Here is a 12,490-nt window from a genome sequence, read left to right as displayed (position 1 = left end):
GTTACTGCAGTTTCTGCAAACAGCTGTATAACTTTGGTAGTATTTGGGGGGAAAAATCAGCATCAGTTCTATTAGTTATTTGATTTCAGGGAAATTCTACTTTGCGTATCAGGAGTGTAAGGAAGATGGAGACCCATGGTTGTCAGGCAAATCTTTCAGCTGTTAAAAAACAAACCGCTGAAGTTATTTGACAGTGTCTAGCCTGCAATTGTTATTCCAAAGTGCTGAAACAGCATTAACTTTTTCAGCGTCTGAACCTTGTAACTACAAACAAAAGCTGKCTGTTTTGTTCAGTACCTAATGCCAGGTGCTCCGGTTCTTTAAGGGCTCTTACAGGAACCTAAATGGCATGCGAGTCGTGGCAGCCAAATCACCAAATGTGGTTTTTTTGCTTTCCTTTTGTGCTAGACTAAAGGAAGTGTTGCATCAGTATTAACATTTCCCAGAAGAGTAATGTTACAGGGCCTCCTGAAAGAATGAAAGTAGCTTTCCAGTTACGGGCCACAACAGTGTGGCTGCAGCAGGTCATGAGATTGGAGAAGCTCCACAGTTATTGACACCTGCTGGTCTTGCCAAATGGAGTTCAAACAGGACTGCTTCCAACTGATACAGTTTGTGCTCTGGAAAAGTCCTTTTCCAGGAACAAAACATTCTGCAGTATTGTCTGTGGAAGATACTGTTCTAATGTCAGTGTAAAATTGCTCAAAGGATGTGTTCCTGCAGTGCAAGGGTTACACATCCTTGCCTTCTGTGTGCATAGACACAGTTTATTTAAAAAACATGGTCTGCTTGTGTCAGTATAACATTTCAGAGAAAACTGGTACCAGCATTGCTCCCCATTCTAGGATGCTTCCAGAATTCGTTAGGGAATGACTAAGGAGGGATAAGAGCTAAAAAGTCATGCATTAAACAAAAAGAGCAAAGAGAAGATGATGGTTTACTGTCTTTCCTAATTCAAGAATGAATATGCATTAAATGCAGTTATGAAGTCAAAACAAGTGCATTTTTTACACAACATGCAGTCAAAGCTGTAGAATTCTTTGCCACAGGACATCGTGGTTCCACCTCTCCTCCAAAAACATTAGTCTGAAAGAGATTAAACAAGTTGTCAGGAAATACCTCTGTTCAGTTTCTGCACTAAACATTGCCTACAAATTGAAGAGGATGGGAAGCAAACTGTTTGGTTCCCTTTCTGAATCAAGACAATGTAAAACTTGGAGGCAGAGCACTGTTGAAAACATCCTACATGGTCCCAAATGGATGTGTATGGTGCGGCTTGGCTTGCAGGTCCCATTATTGATAACTTGACTAGGTGTGTCTTTAGGCTACATGAAAGCCAGGAAAGCTCTTAGATTATCCTTGAGCATCTGCTAATTCATAATCACATCTACTTTATCACCACTAGAGGCTCCTCCAAGTCATGCTTTGGAAACATTTCTGTGGCAAGAAGCAGCTTATGCTCTAAGCTGCATGCAGATGTCATAGTCTGTCACTGAAACACTTCTTTACAAGCAGCAAATTAATATTTTTTTACATCAAAATGCAGCCATTGTATTGGCAACATGACCGAACCCAAATCATCTGTTTGAAATAGTTACTGGTCATTAACTACTGATGAACCTTAAAGCATCAGCACCTAGAAGCTTGCTGTGTTGCTTGCTAGTAGGTAAAAAAAAAATACATGATAATGTTTGATAGTGAGTGAAAGTAAATAATTATTTTTAAATTATCATGTTTTATCGTAGTGTAGGTAAGGTTTTAATTAACAGCACACGTTATTATTACAGGTTCACATGCTACATTGTGTAACTGGGATAGGTTTTCATGACAGAGCTGTACTTATAAAACACTGTTGACTTTTGCTGCAAATTGCTTATTACTGCATTGTAATTTGATGTGAGTATATCAGGTGCAGTGTGTCTTATCTAAAAACCTAATGACATGAAGACTTATCAGATGATTCTTGAAAACTTAAAGCAGGAAAGAATATCGTCATGGAATTGTCCAGCATACAAATATGTATGAATTGACTATTCTTTGCCAGTCTTGGGGTTTGGTAGCCTTGGCTTATTCCATATGCAGTCAAATCTAGTGCTCAGTGTTAGTTTTCTGCGGATGTGTGGGTATCATTTTTATCAGGATGGAATAAGCGTACCCAGTTTCCAAACTGACTGTATGGATGCTATGATTTCTGAGAGTGTAAGTGTGCTGGATTAGTGTATTTGAGCTATCAGATGCACATAAGTGTGCATTCTTAGAAGTGGTTTCTGTGGTCACAGGTAATTATATGTGATGATACTGTTACTGAGAAAGTGGAGGAGCTTTTATCAGGCTTTGCAGGAAGGCAACATGCCTTGTTTCTGAGGAGGCTTCAGCATAAGAAGTTGCTATGTGGCTACTGGCATATGCATGAGAATGCTTTGGAAGGTAATTTTTTTGGTGTGTYCAGCTAAACTTTTAAGACCTTAAAAAACAGAGCTGAAAATTAAGTTATCCAAGAACCATGAGAAGGTAGATACCAGAAGGGTCCWATAGAATATGAGGTCTCACAGTAGAAAATTTGTTCTGTCTGGAAGTTCTCTTTTTTTCTTTTTCCCTTGAGATATCACATGTTCCTACAAATATTTATTGCTATAAATGCAGCACCTCTTGCAACAGCTCTTGCTGTCAATCTGTTATGGCAGTTTATCTTCTTGCTCACCTTAGACTGGCCTGCTTTTCTCCCCATTGTTGGGTTTCAGGGCTTCTTTTCATCAACACTCCAGTTCTTACTAAGAGCAGACTGTAGAGCTATCATAGACCTTTTCTTATGTTTCCTGTTATGCCACTTACTTGTGCTCTGTCACACAAACTTCATCTAAAGTTGAGTCAGATATGACACTTAAAATGAAGAGCARTATCTATGATACACTTAAATACAGGAAGAAAAATTAAATGCGTTCAGATCCCTTCTTTGTAYCTGTAGAAAATACTTCATAATGTGAAAGTGACTTTAAGGGTTGCTTTTAGTCACACAGTTGTACAAATTTCCTTTGACCTTCCTACAAATTCCATCTTTCTTCATCCAAACTGTAAGATCCTTTTCCTGTACTCTCATCTACATCTGTCTCATTAATTTTTTGCCTTGACCTTAATCCTCTTAACCTGTGGTAGGCTTAAGTGTTTCTTCCTGACTGCTACTCACCCTGTATGCCTTCAAACTTAATGGTTCAAATTAATTACATACAAGCTTGAATTTCAAGGCTGTATTCTTGTACCGAGCTTTGTTTGACTGCAGTAGTTCTGCTTTTATAAGAAGTATAAATGATACCTTAAATTATGCTGCACTGCAGATGACTCAACCTGCTTTGCTCCTTTTTGCTGGCTCTTTCAGGAGATTTTTCAGCTAATTGAAGTTTCTGGCTATATCTGGATGTTGTATTAGTAATTAACATGGCAACCAGTTGGAACACAGGTAGAAATGCCAATGCTAGCTTTCACTTAAATGCTGTACTTCTCTCCTGTATATCTATAGTGAAGTTATACTGGTTGTAATGCTATGATATCCAAATCCTCTAAAGCACAAAGCATTGATGAAAAGAGGTAAGGAATGACAGAACGATGAATGCCTCTTTAATTTGTCACTTCATTAGCAAAAAAAAAAAAAAAAAAAAAAAAAAAAAAAAAAAGAAAAGAAAAAAACAAAAAACCCCACCCAAAACCTGTTACTGTAGAAAGAATAGCCTGAGGAGCAAGGATGGCTGTGTAACAGCTCATGCACTTATCCTCCGGCAGTTAAAGCTAAAACTTTGAACTTGGTCTGCTCGGAGCAACTCATGGTAGTGAAGCTGACAGATACATCATGCAATAATGTGAAATTTGCCTTTGTGTCTCAAATATAAGCTTCTCACTAGGAAAYACCTTCTGACACTGATGGCTCCCACAGTGAACTGGAGTATGCTGGGCAAGGGAGAGCTTGTGCTCGTGTATCAGACTTCACTTGTGCAGGATCATAGACACTTTGTAGATGGGTGGTACAATAGGTAGGGCTATACGTGATACAGTTGTATCATTATAGGGCTATACATCTAGTCTAACACATTCCTGATTAGGTGTCCACACTAGGAGATGGTGCTGCTGATTTAGCTGTTTGCTTGGAAGTGGTACAGTCCAGCGGACTTGCTTGCTACTGCTGAGTCTGCCTAGATTTGTTGCCTGTGTCCAGCTCCAAACAGGATGGCTTATGATCAGTAATGCAGTGGCTGAAAAACAAGGCTGCACAAGTGCTTAGTTGGCTTCTGCATGGCAGCCAGCACAGGTGAGATGTCAACTGCAGTTTCTGAATGCTGCCATTTAGTTTCTGGAAGCCAGTGTCTCTTGCTTAAAGAAAGGCTGCTGCCAGCTCAAGAAGCCTCATCAGAGACCTGCTGCCTGCCATGCTGGGAAAGACGAAGTTGTGTAACACTGCAGTACAGTGCTAGGGTTTACACTTAGAATGCTATAAATATGCCTTTCCCCTTGCTGCTTATGAAAGAGGTGACTGCATCAAGACCTGCCCTGTGTTTTTAGCAGAACATGTGATGGGCTGTCCCTTGAGAAGAGCTTTCCTCTTACATCCAGCCTGGCTTGTATAGGAAGAGAATCAAGGCAATTAGTCATTCACTGACTCATGAATGGTGCTTGTTTAAAGAATTGGCTAAAAATAGTAAAAACAGACTGAAGGAAAGGGTGTTCTCATATTGAGCTAGCTTGGACATCTCTTCACTAAGCAGATACAAATGTTATGGCTTTCTTCACAGAACAACAAAACAATCTGCTGTGTTTTGGTAAGGATGCAAATGTGGGAATGACTAAGGGAGTTCGTAGACACTCTGTCCAGCCTTATTGAAAATTGAGATGTGTTTTGGCCACAATTAATCACAGGATCTTAAGGGTCTGAAAGGTTCCATAAAGATCATCCAGTCCCAGCTGCCCTGCTATGGGCGGGARCCCCTCCCTCTAGATCAGGTTGCTCAAAACCTTATCCAGTCTGGTCTTGAACACTGGCAGGGATGGGGCATCCACAGCTTCTGTGGGCAATCTGTGCCAGCRTCTCATCATCCTCACAGTAAAGAGTCCGCTCCTAATATCCAACCTTTCAGTTTGTGCCTATTACTATTTGTCCTATCTACAGTTCCTGATGAAAAGTCCCTCTCCAGCTTCCCWTTAGGCCCCTTCAGATGGTTGTGGGTTCSTATGAGGTTTCCACACAACCTTCTCCARTTTGAACAGCCCCAGCTTTCTCAGTCATCATAGACTTCTCCTGTCAACTTTGTGGCCTCCTCTGGACTTGTTCCAACACTTCTATGTCCTTCTCTGTGTCAGGGGCACCAGAACTGTACACAGGACTCAGGTGGGATGTCACAAGAGTAGCGGGGAGAGTGACCTCCCTTGACCTGCTGGCCACACTTGTTTGGATGCAGCCCAGGATACATCAGGCTTTCTGGGCTGCAGGTGCTCACTGCTGGCTCATGTCAAGTTACTCATCAACCATCACCCCAAGACCTTCTGTGCCAGGCTGTTCTCAATCGCCCACTTCTCTGTGAGTGTTCCTGGTATTGCCACAGTCCAGGTGTAGGACCTCACGCTCTGCTTTTTTGAATTTCATGAGGTTTCTACAGTCCCACCTCTCCAGCCTGTCCAGGTCCCTCTGGATGGCATCCCTTCACTCTGGAGTGTGGCTGTACCACACAGCTCAGTGTCATCAGTGAACTTACTGAGGTTGCCCTTGATCCCACTCTCAGTCAATCCCACTACAAATTATTAGGGTAAGTCTGAAGTATATCATGCTCTCTTGTAGTCAAGATGTAGATGTGCCTGTGTAAATCTGCTCCAAGAAAATACAAATTACTAACCCAGTAAAGTGAAATTCCTAAACATGAGATTGAACAGGATGTTGAAGATGTCATAGGCTAATTCAGTTCTTAATAAAAGAGACAGTCTTTTGGACCATGAAGCCTGGCAGGTGGAGAGAGGTGCCCAAAATGACAATCCTCTACATATGTAATTGAAGGACTTCCACACRTGATGTTGGAGATGCCAGTCAATGTACCATGATACTCTGAATAAGCATTCTCAAATATTCCCACCACTGCTACAACAAAACTATTATTTTTGCAAATGGAAAGAGTTGGAAAATTGCATTTTCTGCGGTGGACAGAAACTTCTTCTAGAACAGCTATACTCATGTTAGAGCTTTACCAGTTTAAGTATCTGCATCCTCAGTTATATGTGCAGTAGAAATATTTCAAGTGCCAGCTTCTGCTCTGAAGCAAAGACGTAAGAGAAGATGCATGATTTGATATCCTGAAGTATTTCTGGCTCCTTTAGTAAATATCAGGCTGCACAGGGAAGCTTMAGTTTTACACATTTGGAGTTACTCTTCCTGTTTTGTCCAAATAGAGAAGTCGGTATGTTTGTACAGATATAAATAAGAAYCAAGTCATCTGTTTCTGCCCGGAAAAGTCACACAGAGTAATCTGTCTGCAAAACACACACACACACAGTGACCYTGATCTCAAGCCAGTGTACAGTCTGTAGGCAAACTGAAGGCATCACATCCAAGTGCACAATCTCTATAGAAGGCCTTCAGCCATGGCAAAAGTCTCCTAAAATCTGGCCTGTCACAGTCTCTAATATATTCTATCTTAACCTTTTTTTTTCTGCTAAAATCAGGCCTGATCCTAGAGTGAAGGTTAAGTTGAAGGTGGAATCTAGTAATATTTCAGCATGGGAAATCCAGGGAAAATACATTAAACCTAAATATGATGTCATCTTTCTCCCGTGGGAGTCTGAAATTGCTTCAGTGCTTAACTCCTGTGTCAAAGCTCAGTAAAGCTGTTGGATCAGCAGTTTGCCCCATGGAAGAGGACCAAGTAGTTCTGTTTGATGTTGTATCTTAAATAGCTGCTGGTARTGGCCTTTTCAGTGATGAAATGGCAGGCAAGAGCAAAAGTTGAGTAAAAAGGGCAGGTTGTAGAATACATACKTTGATGTTTCAGGATGCACTGTTACCAATTCAGTATCTCTTGCTAATACTTCATCTCCCTCACTTGTTTAAATGATAGCATTTTCTGTAGCAGGAAAAGTGTAACTGACAATCAAAGCAGTGAAAATGGTCCTAGCAGTTGTTAGCTGAGTGTAGGTGGGTGCTCCTGTAATCTGCCCCTTTACCTGCTTTGGTCTGGGTTGGATGATTTGCCARCAGTTTCAGCTGTGTGAACATAGCTACATGGACAGATAAATATTTAATAGCATCTTATTGTTGAAAGGAGTTCTGATAAAAGGAAATCTAGTTTGTACCAGCGGGAGTCATCCATTGAAAACAACACATTTAGTAGTGCCCCAGATAACTAAATTAGGAAATATGTACAAGATATGATTGAGTGTGAAACGAGAATGGGCTGTTGCCTKTCAAACCAGTCTCTGATTGCATAAGCTAGCCTTACTTCTTGACTCATCATTGCCTTGCTGTCTTGTGACTCTATTTTCTTTTTTGTTCAGATGCTTCATRTCCTTCTCATGAGATATGGTTGATTCTTCACATTCAGACCTTTGTGAGTTAAATTGCTTATAAAACAGTGGAAGCAGTGCAGGGTGTAAGGAGTTTGCTGCTATTACTGTTCATATGGCCACAGCAGCATCACCAAGGGAGTTTTCTGGATTCGCAAGACTGAAGTGATCTGGTCACTCATCTTGAATCAGAGATGTGTTCCTACTCTCTGAAAGCACAACAGATGTCAAGAAAACTGATACAGTGCTGCTGGGAATGAAGCAATAACTGGGTTTAAAATACTAGGCAAGCACCCAGCTCTGCCATAAGAAATTACTTAGGACTGGAGCTGAAACAGCAGTGTTGGTCCTACATTCATTTTTACCTCACCAAGTAGTTGACAAYGCAGTGGTGCTGTCTTATAATGATGTTTTACGTGTTCTGAGCTGGATGACACCAAAGTGCTTTCAGCCTCACTGCTGTGAGAAACAGGCTGCTGGTACTGACTGCTGACCTCTATTGAACATGCACATAGTTGTTAAATACTGCGTGCACTAATCCAGGCTTAATGTGGAAGAGGAGATTCCATTAAATGAATTGTATAAATACTTGATGCTCCAGAAGCAGGAAAGGGCATTTTGTGGGATTAGATATGAACTTAACCCAGTGGTGGCCTGTAGTTCCTGTTCTCACCTTTCTTGCATGGTCAGTGTGTGGAGCAGTCAGCAGGAGCACAGTGGGGAGCCTGGTTGTGCCCCTTAAGAAGGAAAGTGAGGAGTCCTTGTGGTTTCTGTAAGTCTGCCAGGGCAGATGGGCAATCTGTAAGAGACCTTGGTGATACCTGCACAGAGTCATTAGGAGTTTATCTGTGGGCTGGCTGTAGYGGATAATTGCAAGTAACAGCAAAATTATTTTAAAACTCAAAGCACTTCCTTTGTATCTGATCTTAAATAAGATTTGCTCAACATCCTTGRCCTCACTGATGAAGAGTTTTCATAGGGCTGGCATTAAGCTTGTGATACTCTGAAATAAAATAATCCCTAAATGGCGCTTCCAGGAACACCAAGTTGCTCCAGTTTGTGCTGGCCACAGTAAAAGCTGCTGGTGCTTTATCTTCAAATCAAATCAGTTGTGATCTTGGTGGCTTTCCAGGAAATACATGCATTTCCCTCTTGGCCTGTCTGCATTGGGCAGGTAGGATGGATTCAACATTCYTTCCCTTACTCCCTAAAAATCAGGGGTCTCTGTTTCTGTCTACTTGAGACGGGTATAAAAAACCAGCATCAGGTTCCTGAAGTGTCATTTACAGCTGGGTTGGAGCAAGGGCTGAGGCTAGGAGGGTATCCTGCCTTTGGTAGTCCCTCTGGCCACGCTATTGCTGATCCAGGCCAGGCTGCTTTTGGCCACCTGGCCACAGGCTGGCTCATACTCAGCTGCTGTCAACTAGCCCCACTAGGTCCTTTCCCACCAGGCAGCTCTCCAAACTCTCTGCCCCAAGCCTGGAGTGCTGCATAGAGTAGTTGTGACCCAACTATGAGTGTTGAGTCAAGTGTGTGGCAAGATCTCAAGAAACAAAATCATTGAAATAGTTATTCACAGCAACTGAATCGGTGAATAATTCAGTGGCTGGCAGAAACATTAGCCTTGTAATTTCAGTCACATGACATAAGATCTAGTCAGATTGTGTATTTTTCTGGCATATATAGCAAAACCTTTGGCTTTTTCTTATCCAGCTTAAAGAAGATGAACAAACCTGAAGTGGTATCACTCTTGAGGATGCAGAGAAGCAGTAAAAGAGGAAACAAAGTGACTATGCTGGTAGCAATATTCTTAAAATCTGTGTTGTGGTGTAATTTGGAAGTTGAAGTTCTTGTGGCAGTAGCTTTAAATACCTGTAAAGGTCTGTATCTTCTGCCAGTTTGGAGAGTTTATTATTTTTCTAGGGACTGTAAGCATAGCTAGTTATAAACTGGGGAAAGGAGGAATGGGTTGATGGTAGGTCTCCACTTTCCTGGTTATTAAGTATGTTCAGTGATATCAAGGAGCCATGGCATGCAGTTGGCTAAAATCAGCACAAAAATAGGATTATTTCTGTTCTGTTTAAACTCACTTTGAGGAGTCAAGCACATGGTGAATGCAGTAGCTGTTGGGGAGTAACTTGCAGGGGGGAAGACTGATCTGCACCTTTAGTACTAAATTAGTTCTTGTGGCCATAACTGAGCTAACAAAAAACTCCCCCAAAACTCTGCCAGTCTCTAATACCTAGCAGTCTGTCTGAGTTTAACAGATTTTTTTTGCTTTATATTAGTGAAATTATAGGGGGAAACTGTTCTGTGAGCTCTATTTTAAATTAAATTTATTGCTTAATTTGCTCTTTTTTTTTTTTTTTATACACGTTTCAAATCAGGCTTTCGGGGCGGGGGGGCGTGTGGAGTGACCTGTAATTGTGGCTGTTGCTGCATCTTTGCAAGCAGTCTTGCAGCTTGTCTTGGAAATTCTTGGCTTGCCTAACCCACACAGAAACYCAAATAGCATTCCATTCCGTGAGAGCAGAGTGAGCTTACGTAACTTTCCATGGTTTCTCTTGGAGAAGAGATGAGGTAATTTTCTCAGACCTGTTTGTAATAGCCTGGGAAAGTGTTTTGTTTCACTTTCAAATTCTGGATGATCTCACCACGAGGACCTGACAGTGGTGCTCTTTTGGTTTGGAAAAAAATCCCTGCCTGTAATGTGAGGTTTTCTGTTTTAGGGGCTTTTGACTCTGAAATCAGGTTGGTAGAGAAGCCTCACTTGCTTTATGCTCYAGTACAGCATCTCAATGTGCTAAAGAGTTACAAACTAGTTAGAAATAGCAACATATAATGTGACTGCTTTCTCTGAATATATGATGGATTACAGGGAAGCTCAGTTCTTAGCTGCTTGCATGTGGGAAGGAAAGATTTCTCTTGTTTCTCCCAGCTGCATTTTCTGTTCCTAGAGCACAAGAGAATCCTTCATGTGACACACCACCGCATTCCATAGYGGTAGTTATTTTAGGCAGGTAGTCCTTTTCTGCTAAGAGTTGTGTTTGTCAAACAGGATTGAAAAGTTTGGAACAGTCTTGCAGCATCTACAGCTTCTGCATGAGTCTGCATCACATACAGACATTCTAACTGGTGTGTCAGGCTCAACTTTTGGAGTGGTCTTCTTGAGACAAAACTCTCAGGGCTAGACAATTTAAAAGCAGAGGGGGTTTACTGAGAGGAATGACACCTGCACTACTTGAGCATCTCWGTGAGTTATAAGCATGGCAATGCTAGCACTCTACTGGCACAATATTTTTGGTCACCTAGAAATTAGGTAGATATCCAAGACATTTTGCTAAGAAATCTTGTATGTAGCTCAGCCCTGAATTTTGTTGTCTCTTGTTTTTAATCTCTTTGTRCACAGTCCTTGTGCCGTTTAACATCTTAGGTCTCACAAAACTGCATGTAAGCACAGGAATGTGCTTTCTTGGGAAAACCCCAGTGTCTGGAGGAGTCTCTAGCTATATGATGCAAGCACTTGAATTGGAGTGAACATGCTCTATCCTAGGTAGATCTCAGCTCTGCTCCCAGTGCAGAGGGGCATATTGTAGGCCAGGCATGTCCTTGCTGCAGCAGTATGTGGTGACAAGAACTCTCTTCTACAGTGGTGTGGTGACAAGAACCATTCACTCACTTCTCTTGGAACAGTGCCATTCGTGCAACTGACCTTAAACTATGGGATTGTTTAAGTGATTCATAAATCTCTTGGCTGTGAGCATGCTGTGACAAATCACTGAAGGGTGAGGAGTCACTGCTTCTGTAACATACCCACATACAGTCATGAGTAGGCGTGTACAGACCGTAAGGCCATGTGAGCTGATGAATTTCTTTCATGAAGGTGAGCAGAAAACCTTCTTTTCTTGACTACCAGACACTCTGACCCCATAAAATTGGGTTGCAAAGTAAAGGTGTGTGCTGATATGTAAAACTGTAGCCAGGTACTTAACAGCTCAATAATCCATTTGTTTGGTTGTCTGTTTCTGTGTATTATGGGATAAAACTTTCCATAGCTTGCCTTATTGACCAAGTGGCATGGTTAGTACTTAAGTAGAAKAGGGTGATCTGGAATTCTGCTCCTATCATGTGGTTCTTGTGTTTTGGATCTCTTCTTGCATTCTCAGTTGCTCATGAGCCTGGCCATARTTCAGGGACAACGAGATGCTTCTCTGGAGTACCCCCAGGGGGCTCCCAGTGGGACTTTCTGGTGGGTTGAGCAGTTCTAAGGAAAGGGTTTGTGCTCCATCAGTGCAGCAAGCAGCATGCAAGTCCACCTTACAGAGAGAAGTATTTTGGGCGCTTGGTCAGTCCAGATTCAGGCTGCTGTGAATGGCAGGACAGCACAGAGAAGTTAATATCCAGTGGTGGGATCTCTGCAGCTTTCCCACAGCTGACTTCACTCAGAGCTGTGCACCACAGCGCTGTTTGTTGACCATTGCAAGATGTTTGCTGTCATTGCCCATCAATATTCTTCAAGGTGCACTCATTTATTAAACAAATACAGATTATATTGAGACTTCTAAAATGCCTGTGGTAGCAAAACATGTATTAGAAACAGGTGGATGGAACAGCTTAACTTTCAAACAAAGGCAAAATAACTAGAGCAAATTATGTAACAATTTCTTTTCCTTATGGGAAGAGTAATTTCAAACATTTGTACAAGCAAATATAAAACAGGTCTGTTCAGCTTAGTAAGCTTTTTTTTTTTTTTTTTTGTCTGCTTTTTGAACCCAAAAAGACAGCAGTAACTTGTAGTCTCAAGTTAAAACTTTTCTGGTGTATTTTACCCTGTTAAACAACAGCTGCTGAATAGTGCTTCTTGAATTGGGGCGTGGTAAATGTCTTTTGGCTTGTTTTCTGAGCATTGCCAGCCCAGGTTTTTATAGTTTTCTTGTTCAGTTGTCTTACCCATAAGAAA

At 41.5% G+C, this 12,490-nt stretch overlaps 1 protein-coding gene across 1 annotated transcript in view; it reads left to right on the top strand.

Annotated features, from left to right (window-relative positions):
- Window positions 1–12,490, top strand: part of UBE2R2 (ubiquitin conjugating enzyme E2 R2) — a 53,135-nt gene that overhangs the window by 27,674 nt on the left and 12,971 nt on the right. The window lies entirely within an intron of this gene.

This window comes from Malurus melanocephalus, unplaced genomic scaffold (genome assembly GCF_030028575.1).
Source record: "Malurus melanocephalus ecotype Western Australia unplaced genomic scaffold, MMel_1.1 scaffold_55, whole genome shotgun sequence".
NCBI lineage: Eukaryota > Metazoa > Chordata > Aves > Passeriformes > Maluridae > Malurus > Malurus melanocephalus.
The sequence above is the reverse complement of the archived record's forward strand: the minus strand, read 5'-3'. Positions and strand labels throughout refer to the sequence as shown.